Here is a 10,512-nt window from a genome sequence, read left to right as displayed (position 1 = left end):
GTTATACAAAATAGAAGACCCCTCCACAATACTTGTATTGAATTTTCGTGATATTTGTCTACTACTTCTTTCAACCAATATATTTCACAAGCACCTTTTTATAATATAATAATAGGATAGGTATTCTTTGTTTTTACGATATGTTTATTTCTGTATAAGTATATGATTTATAATAGTAACTATATTTTTTTCTTGTTGTTGCTAAAATGGCCTCAATCTAAATTCACCACAGGTTATATTCTCTGTTCTGTTTTGTGCCCTCACAGGTACTTAATGTTTTTCTTAATACCGTCCTAAATGTGTCCAATTTCAAACATAAAATTTATTAATTTATGTTTAGTCACTAACAAAAGGTGTGTAAAAATCATGCTAAGTTTATTTATATTGGGTTGGGGAAAAAATTTCTTCGCATTTTATATAAAAATTCAAAAGGTTTTTTTATAAAGTTTATTTTCAATTGACTAAAATAGACAGGTGCCATTTTGTTCGATAACTTTTTGCGATCTTATTGGTAGGGAGTAGGGACATGATTTTTGGGGCTTCTGATGAAAATACTGCGACAAGTGGTTTTGGCAGACCTCTTGTGATGTCAACCTGACACTGTCTAAGGAATTCTACAACGACCGAAACAAGTGGAAATCTGAAGATGCAAGGTCAGGACTATACGGGCGGCGGATGCATTAATACCTCCCATAGACTAGCACGAGTCGGCGCATGAGTACCTACCGAAAACTATTCCACCTCAATTTTTTTATACTCGGATCCTCTTCAAATTGCCCTCCTGGTGATATAAATGCATGTTGCCATGGCGCAACCCGGTACCATATTGTTTATATTCTATATTGAAATACCAATAAAAAAGGTCCTATGACTTTTCACGATAAAGTTAATACATCTACCAACAGTACATCTACTGACTGTCAAACAATCCAACGCGTTTACAAAATCCACTAATGTGAAAAGACTTTTTCCCCAACCTATGTCATCAATGGATGCTGTCACATAGCTGTATTTTAAAAAGATAAAACCGACTTCAAAATTGTACGTAATTGAGAATTAAAACTCACTATCTCCAAAACTACTGAACTGATTTTGTACCTCAATGATATTCTATGTTACTAACGTAACCTAAGTTGAACAATACCTAGTACCTCAATGATATTCTATGTTACTAAGTATTTTAGAAACTCATTGTAGTACCTACAACAAAAAAAGAATTACTGAAATCGAAATGGTAATTCCAGAGATATCCGAACACAAACATAAAAACATACATACTTAAATACTTACATACATACATACATACACTTTTGAAATTCGGCACATTTCTTCAGATACTGATATAGAGTAACATATACGAAAATTAGGCAGTTCTGGAAATATTACATACGCGTCGAATTGTTAACATCCTTTTTTTTAAGTCGGTTAAAAATATATTTCAATGAGATTATATACCTATGGGCCTGTTTAGCAGTTAATTTGTGATGAAATAGCTCATCTGGTCTTTGCTTAATTTACTTTGAGGGACAGATACATAACTACCGGATAAGCTATTCATCATCATGGCGATTGTGGAACAGGCTTTTAATGTGTAGGAATTTATAAAAATTAACATATTATAATATGCGTACGTATGCATTTTCTTTGTACCCACTAGTTATAAATGTCACTTCCAAGCGGCGTTGATGATTGTTACAATAAAATATATTATATAACACGATAATTTGTAATAATTAAAGTGCAATGTGCATTGTGCATGCTAAAGTCAAAAGTGAATGAATGTAAAGGCATCCGAGTTTTGTACACAAATCTCAATCCATTCCAGTGAAGCCACATTGCTTCGTTTGGGTGACGTCAGCCCCGGATCTAGGGGGGGGGGGGGGGTAAGCCGGTGTCTGTGCCCCGGGCGGCAAATTTAGGGGGCGGCCAAATTCATACTTCACGGACCAATGGACAACTCATCATTGACCACGTAATAAAATATATAATAGCACAAGTACAGCAATTTCATGGCCATATCAACTTGGCCGATACCCTGAGCGCGGACTGCGGAGTGAGACGTGCTGCACGAACATTTATTATTCGCGAGGCACGTAGGCATAGTTCAAAAGTACGCGCCCGGCTCTCGCACGATTTTAAACCCTACCCTGTTAATTATATTATATATCCTACATAATATTGATAGCTGAAATTATATGGATGATAAAGGTGAAAATAAACATAAGTAGGTAGGGGGGGCGGCATGGGCGTATAAAAGGGGGGGGGGGGGGGCTTGGGGGTCCGGAGCACCCACTTTACTATCCATCTTGTCCAATCGACAATATAATATTATTGTCATCGATTGTCAGCGGCGAGGTACATATTAATGTATTTTTTTTTATTTACAATATAATAAAAAAAAAATGATACTGTGGAGCGTGTCCGTAGGCAGAGTAGTTATTTAGGCTGCTGCAGAACCCTTCATGGGCGAGTTCAACTCTCCCCCCCCCCTGTGCGTACCCCCCTGACCACATGGGCGCTGCGCCATCGCAGCGTTATTACGAAGCAGTCTCGTCAACACCACCTCCCGCTTCGTCTCGGGGGCTGCTGTCCGTCATTTGTGCGTTGCGCCGGCGCCGTGTGGACTGGCTCTTAAATGTCGTAGCGAGTCACCGCAACTGAGCAATATGGCATACTGCAGCGTTGCGAAAACGCATTACGTAACTCATCGGAGCAATGTGGCCCCTGGACGTCATTTAATGGTGTGATATGACGTTCATGGGCGTACCCAGGGCTGGCTGACGGTTTCTCCACCGTCATAATAACGACTGACGGTTTTTTTTTTAATTATTTCGGCATGGCGCGGCCATGCAGACTGTATGTGCGCTGCAGACTCGATCACACAAAAAGTGTGCCGTCTGCGATCTCCCATAAAATGACTTTATATTCAAAAAAAATTTTATATAAGTATTTAGTAACGCGACTGACGTTGTAACCCCCGTCTGCAATACGGCTGACGGTGATTTTTTGGCCAAACATGACCTCAATAATCATCCATCAAACTTTCATACGGTATAAAATTACTTTTAGCAAAATTTTTGGACAACTTTGAGACACTCTCAATGTACTATCAGAGAAGTTGATTCATAAGCAGTTGGCGGATCTAAGTCAGTTGGTCGGCTTAGACCCAGTTTCATCAAGCAATGTTAAATAAATAATGGCTTGTTAAATCAGTTAACGGCCTGTTAGAGCTATCGAGCGTTCCACCATACGCTAATGTCATGTCAAATCGCCTAACACGGTGTTAAATTTTAATTCCTGCTGGGGAGGTCCGTTAAATATATAACAGGCCGTTATAATAGTCGAAACAACAACTTTTTAAAGACAATATCCAATATCAATAAAAGAATCTGGGCCTCTATCATTAACTTTGTCAAAACCCTGAGCTAATCCGCGCAGGTCAGTAAACAGTTGTAAAGTGAGTGGTTCTGTTTCGGTATCATGTCCACTTTTACTTCTGAATGGTTTTAACCAGGGTTGCCAGATGCAATTTTACGATTTCCCCCAAAATGATTTTTATATTTCCCCAAAATGATACGTTTTCAAAAAAAAAATCCCCAATCGCTTTGTTACAGAAAAAAAACCGAATATAAAATTGAAACTACTTTTATTCGATTTAGTAGTTTCAATCACTCGACAGTTAAACAGATACACAACACATGGTCGCTCGCTCGACCAAAGAGACAATTTTTTTAAGGGGGTGACAGACGTGCGTGTAAGTACGCGGACTATGGCTCGACGAGCTTAGGAGTTAGGCTGGTATAAATGGTCAGTATTTAAGATGCGACCCGGTCTCAAGACACGGTTCAGGCTCTGTGATTGGTTGGCTGTCAAAATTTAGACCGAGATGCATCTTGAGTACTGACTATTTAATATTTATACCAGCCTTAATTTATCAGGTTAATAATTATTATCTGTCAAAGCTGAAAACATGAATCATAATACAAACTTTTATTTACATATTTCGGTTTGGTAATTTTGATACAAGTTAGTATATTTGCAATATCAAGGAAAATCCGAAGGCTGAATTTTTGACAAAGTGAAAATAAATAATTATTCATAACTATGAAAATAATTAATAATAAGGACGCAGCGGAAACATGGCGGAAAGACTCAAAAGTCAAAACAAATTCTTTTATTGATATTGCATATTATTTTCTTTGAAAGTTGTTATTTTGACTCATATAGCAGCCTGTTAAATATTTAACGGACCTACATAGCAGGAATTAAATTTAACACCGTGTTAGTTGATTTAACATGACATTAGGGCATGGTGGAACGCTCGATAGCTCTAACAGGCCGTTAACTGATTTAACAAGCTATTATTTGTTTAAGAGGAACTATTATAGCGTAACAAATGTATGCGATCCGTGATATTTTAATTTGGTCGCATTACCTACTATTATACTACTATGGAAGAAAGTGACACATTGCAGCAAACATGTCGTATTAATCTTGTACATTGCAATTTCGTCGCCTTATAACAAGAATGAACAAATTGATAGTTGTTCACTCGTTGTTCAGTTAACATTGCATTTACTAATCCGCTGTTAAATTTTTACTGAGGGACATAAGTATTTTAACAGTCTGTTTAATTTTCCAAGGTCCGTTAAGTAATGCCTTGTTAGGATGTAACAAACAGAGGTTGGTGAAATTGGGTCTTAATATGTCAATTCAATGTTAGCTGTGAATCACAGCCTGTGATCGGTCGGATGGGTTTGACTTAGCCCGGCCGCACATTGTCAGAATTCTGATTAGAAACAGTTGAATTTCGCCGGACCGCCTCCCCTGGCCCCGCACACTATCCGAAATATCCTTCCGGCAAGTTCGAGCTCACTCGGCTCAGTACAAAATGTAAGAGACAGCGCGGACGTTCAACTGTTTCTGATCAGAAATTTCGGACAATGTGCGGCCGGGCCGACCAAATTATGGGCCGGGAGCCAGGTAAATTTTTGGTCAATGATTTCCTCCCGGGCGAAACTTTGTACAATGCATAAGAGACTTATATTATAAATACTAGCGACCGTCAGCTGCGACTCCGTGGGTGGGGTGGGCACTGGGCAGTGGCAGCCTCCCACCCATGAAGAAAAATAATTTCAGTCATTTCCTCTCATTTGAAAGTTTATCAGAGTAGGTATACTTTATGTAGTATTTTGAAAGAAAAAAATAGTCAGCTGACCATAATACGGTGGATTATACGTCAGCTGGCTCCTTGTAAGTAAAAAAGTAAAAAAAATAAGTATTTTCAATGATTTCTTCTCAGCTAAAAATTTACCTGGTGATCGTTTATGTGGTACTTTGAATGAAAATTAATGTCAGCTTGCTGTATCTCAGTGGAAAGTTTGTCAGCTGGTACCTTGAAAGGTGTAACGCAACAGCATCTATGCCAAAGAGAATGTCATATACTACGTAACAATCTATGCCTAAGTACTACAACTTATCACCTGACGACTTTTCCACTGACTTACAAGCTGATTTTTTTTAAATTGTTTACTAGAGTATTTTAACAATACCCTAATAAATTTTCAAATGAGAGGAAATGACTGTTTTTTTTCTTTATCTTTGGGAGGCTGCCACTGCCCACCCCATCAACGGAGTCGCAGCTGACGGTCGCTAGTATTCATAGTATTAGTCCCTTATTAATTTTACGAAGTTTCGGTTGGGAGGGACTTGGTCATGAAAATCTGTCACTGGCCCCAGGTCTATTAGAGGCCCGCCATCTCCCTAGGAATCAACTTCTGTGATAGTACACTGATAACACTGTACAACCCACCACGGGTGCCGCGACTGACGCTCACTATGTTGATTATTGAATAATTATCTAGTACTGGACAAAATTTTGGTCGGAATGAAACGATAAATAGCATCACCTACTATTAGGTATAATTATTCAAATCTTTGCCGCGAGCGACCGCGACCGACTAAAATTCAAATAAAATGATACTTTATGACAATACCTACCTATAGGTTTCATTTTACTCAAACTGTGGCGCACTTTTTGGATAAATAAGCAGCAGCAGGATTATGAAAATATCGAAATAGCAGATTTAATACTAGAAGCAGATTCTTTTTACCCGAAGGTGAAGATGTTAACCCAATAAATGTTGGCAATGCCAATCTGCGGCAACCGTTCAGCACACTTAGGTTGGGTTGCACCAACTAACTTTAACTATAACTGTAACTTTAACTATAACTACAGTGCTAAATGTCAAATCTTTGATTAAGTTAAATATGGCGTCCGCAATATTTCACCTCCGCTAATAGGTATCTTTAACTGAAAATTTACTATGTTTTACAGTATTGTATTTTTCCTGTCGATTTTTACGGATAATTCAATTTTTATACCCTCAATCCCGTTACCTGTAGCTTAGCAGCAAAAATAAACGCAACAGACATCTGTGAATTTCTCCGATGGCAACTAGGGTTGCCATCCGTCCGGATTTCCCTGGATTTGTCCTAGTTAGAAGGGCTTCCGGCGTGCGTCCGGCCGGGTTTTTGAAAAGTGTCCGGTTAATTATTATTATTATCATTAAAAGCCGGACACTTTTGCTGAGAGAAATCTAACTTTTTAACCAGGCATTAATTAACGAAAGATTAAAAGCATACACACGGTTTCTAGCACGTTCAAAATTATGGCCCTGGCCCAGCTAACCTCGGTACGTCCATGGACGTTTACATATTTGATATTATAACAATGTAAACGTCATATTGCACGTAGGTAGAAATAGGGCCCCCGCGCATTAGGCGGCCAGGCCGTGCGGCCAGTCGCTGCGGGCAGCCCGCGCACTTTGCGGCCACGGGCCAACATTGCGGCCACGTCTGTGACCAACGTCAGTCGAATTCACTTCGAGCTCCAAAATGGATGTTGAAGAAAAATTATTGTTGCGCTAGTTTGTTCATTATTACAAAAGAAAAAAGAACCAAGAAATGTTGGATTCATCCATTGTTACGGGAGAGGCTTTCCAAAGGAATATCATATCACACATACTTTCCAGACGTACTGCAATATGAAGATAATTTTTTAACTATATGAGAATGTCTAAAAACCCCATAATACCATTATATTACTGAACACTGGATACAAAAAACATGTGGCCGCGCCGACCACTGCACGCACGTTGAGTAATTTCATACGAATTCCCGTATCTCGTTGGCCGCGGCGGCCAAGTGGCCGCGTGTGTGTCGCGATGTTTTTCGTTGGTCGCGCGACCTGAGCGTGGCCGCTGGCCGTCGCGCTGCTCGCGTAATGCGCGCACCGGTCTACATATATCATAGAAGAATTAGTTGACCGCAGCGACTTGGCCGCCTAATGCGCGGAGGCCCTAAGACTGTAGATTCTGCTGTTCGTGACTGAATACAAAGAATATAAACCCCTAAATTATATTGTGATAAATTGTGGCTAATTGATTTTTGGCTTTAATTCTTGTAGAAAATTGTGTTATTTTATGTTTTTTATCAACAAAAATTTTAATCACCCATTCCTTATGTCCGTTAAAGTATAAATACCACATTTTGTTTGTGTTTGTATATACGTTTTGTAATAAATATTTAAAAATATAGTTCAGTTTTATTTAAAGGGCAATTCCATATTATGTGACTGACTCTACATTGGATATGACTTGCGTTTTATTTAGTCATATAATAAGGTTACTATCATGTTGTTAGTATCAATTTTAAGATGGCTTTGTAGCAGATAAAACAAGTTAACTTATGTAGAAAAAATGGTATACACTGTTGTTTTCAAATAGTCAAACATAAACGTGACCGACACTACATGCAAAAGGAAGTCGTTTCCGAGAGTGTTTGTAAACACTAATAATCTTCCTCTCTGTGCGCTAAATAACTCTACTTTGTATTTTTATCGAAAGTGCATGAAACAAACTATTATAAAATGGTTGACTATAACCTGTAAGTTATTTAAAAAAATATTTATTAGCAAAAGAAATTGTGTCCGACACTACAGCCCAAAACGTGACCGACACTACACTCACTTTGTGCAGGTAAAAGTCGGTAGTTTTACATTAAACTTTAAAATTTATGTAAGTATCTCAGCACGTACGGTACGAACTCTAAAAGTATATAAAATCTAATCAGTAGGTAATTAGTTAATTCATTAAAATGTTTTTTTTGAACTTAACATAATAAGTCATAACCCAAGAGGCAGCGATAGGCAGACTTTCGTAATTTTTTTAAGCTAAAAATTTTCCATTAGGTATATTATGAGCCCGAACGACCAGACATTATGGAGTTTCGGTCGCTATTACTTTAGAAGGTTTCCAGTTCTGCAGGTCTATCTTACGTTTTTAAAAGTTTAAAAATTAATAATTTTATCTTATTTTCTTGCGATATCTGTAATAATATCATATCCTACTGCCAGATTTTTGTGACAATTGCTTCCCATTTCCAGACATCGCAAAATTTTGGATTTTATTTGACCTTGAGGTGGTCTGGCAGGTTCTTTAGCTTTCTGTTTCTCTCTCTGCTTTCAATAGCTGTTTTCGCCATCTATCAGCAAAAATAACGAACAAAACGCTACTTTTGGGCGTGATCGAGTCTATAATGATCCTAAAAAATATTTTTGTAGTGACTGACACTACAAAAATATTTTTTAGGTTGGGTTAGGGTTGCACCAACTAACTTTAACTATAACTGTAACTATAACTTTAACTTCAACTACAATGCAAAATGTCAAATCTTTGATTAACCCTTTACTGCATATGAAGCCATTTCTGGCTCTTTAGATTAAATAATTTTTTCTGCCTTTATTATAATGAGATTGGATTATATTATGTTTTCACTCCTATATCAACTATACTTCCTTCTCCGTGGATCGAAACAAATTTTTTGCTGATGTCAAAATGTCATTACCTGCGGGCTGCGACTGAGGTATATTAACGTTGACCGGTAGCCCTGCGCGCGCGGTGCATCTATCCCATGCAACAACCATATGCGTTATGGTGAGTGCACGGGTTTTACGAGGGGCGCGGGCGGCGGGGGGCTGGGATAGCCGTAAATCATGCCATAGCTTAGCTAGCAATGAGTCACGCGCGTTGCTTCATAACTAATACCTATCTATTTATTTGTTATTTTATCGTCATAATTATTGATATTTTATTTAAAATACATTTTTTTTTAAGTTAAAATGTTAACGCTGAGTGCGTATCTGTCCCTATCTTATATATAAAATTCTCGTGTCCCAGTTTTCGTTGCCATACTCCTCCGAAACGGCTTGACCGATTCTCATGAAATTTTGTGAGCATATTGAGTAGGTCTGAGAATCGGCCAACATCTATTTTTCATACCTAAAATTATTTATATGGCAAAACAACGTTTGCCGGGACAGCTAGTATTTTATAGATTACTGTTATTAGGAACCACATTACACCAGGCACTGTGGTGTAAACCACGGTAATAAGCCTGAGTGGTATCCTTTTCTACAATAGACATAACAATACACTACTCGTACGGCTGACCCTTAAGCACTATGGGGATGACCCCATACAGTTCGACAAGGCTTTATTTGAACGTGGGTGACATTGACGGGAGGGCTGCTGGTAAAGGAGAACTGTCAAATACATGTCAAAAATGACGTTTTTCTATGATGGAAGCGTTTAGTTCCTTTTCTCGCCACGTTCAATTAAAGCCTTGTCGAACTGTAGTTTACATCCTTATGTTATGCATACCTACTGTCTTATCACCGTGTCTCATGAATTATTCCTTCTTTTTTATTTTCTCTTTTTTTTATAATTTTGTGTGTTTTGCGTATGTGATGTTTTAATTTCCTTTCTTTGTATTGTAACGTGTAATTTATTATTGTAGTGTAATGCTGTGTCATATTGTTGAATAAAGGTTATTATTATCTGCGAATGTAATTTAACTGTTTAGCGGCGCAGGCGCATGAAACAGACGAAGTAAAGTTTAATGCGAATTTGACGACGTATAATATTGAAAAAAAGGTACGATATTCGTGTGTTATAAAATATGATTATAATGTTCAAAGGTTCTTTTTACTTTCCGTAATATTTTGTTTTAATTTTTCTGAATGTTACACGGGAGCCACTTCTGGCTTCGTATGCATTCACCGATCTCACTTGCACGCTTTTATGGTACCAATAAGTTCACAAGAACTATCCCTGGTGATGATTTCACTTCATGATGATAAGTTAGGATCTTACTCGAATGAGGATAAATTACCGTTTTATAACTTTCTCTTATTCCAATACAATAAAAGCATGGTTATTGTGGTGATATGTGGATTGTGGAGGTCCAACTAAATAGTACTACAATTCTGCATCGCACTGTCGAAGTTTTCTAAGCGTGTCGGATAATATATTCTTACATAATTCATAAATGCACCACTTCGGCCTGACCGAAAAAACACCCTTGACCTGTCGGAAGGTCTCTCTTTGCGGCCTCCACCATATGACCCAAAACATAGAATATCATTGATATGACCACATTAGTAAGTAGTAA

Source organism: Aricia agestis, chromosome Z (assembly GCF_905147365.1).
Source record: "Aricia agestis chromosome Z, ilAriAges1.1, whole genome shotgun sequence".
Classification (NCBI taxonomy): Eukaryota; Metazoa; Arthropoda; class Insecta; order Lepidoptera; family Lycaenidae; genus Aricia; species Aricia agestis.
This window is presented reverse-complemented; position numbering follows the sequence as displayed.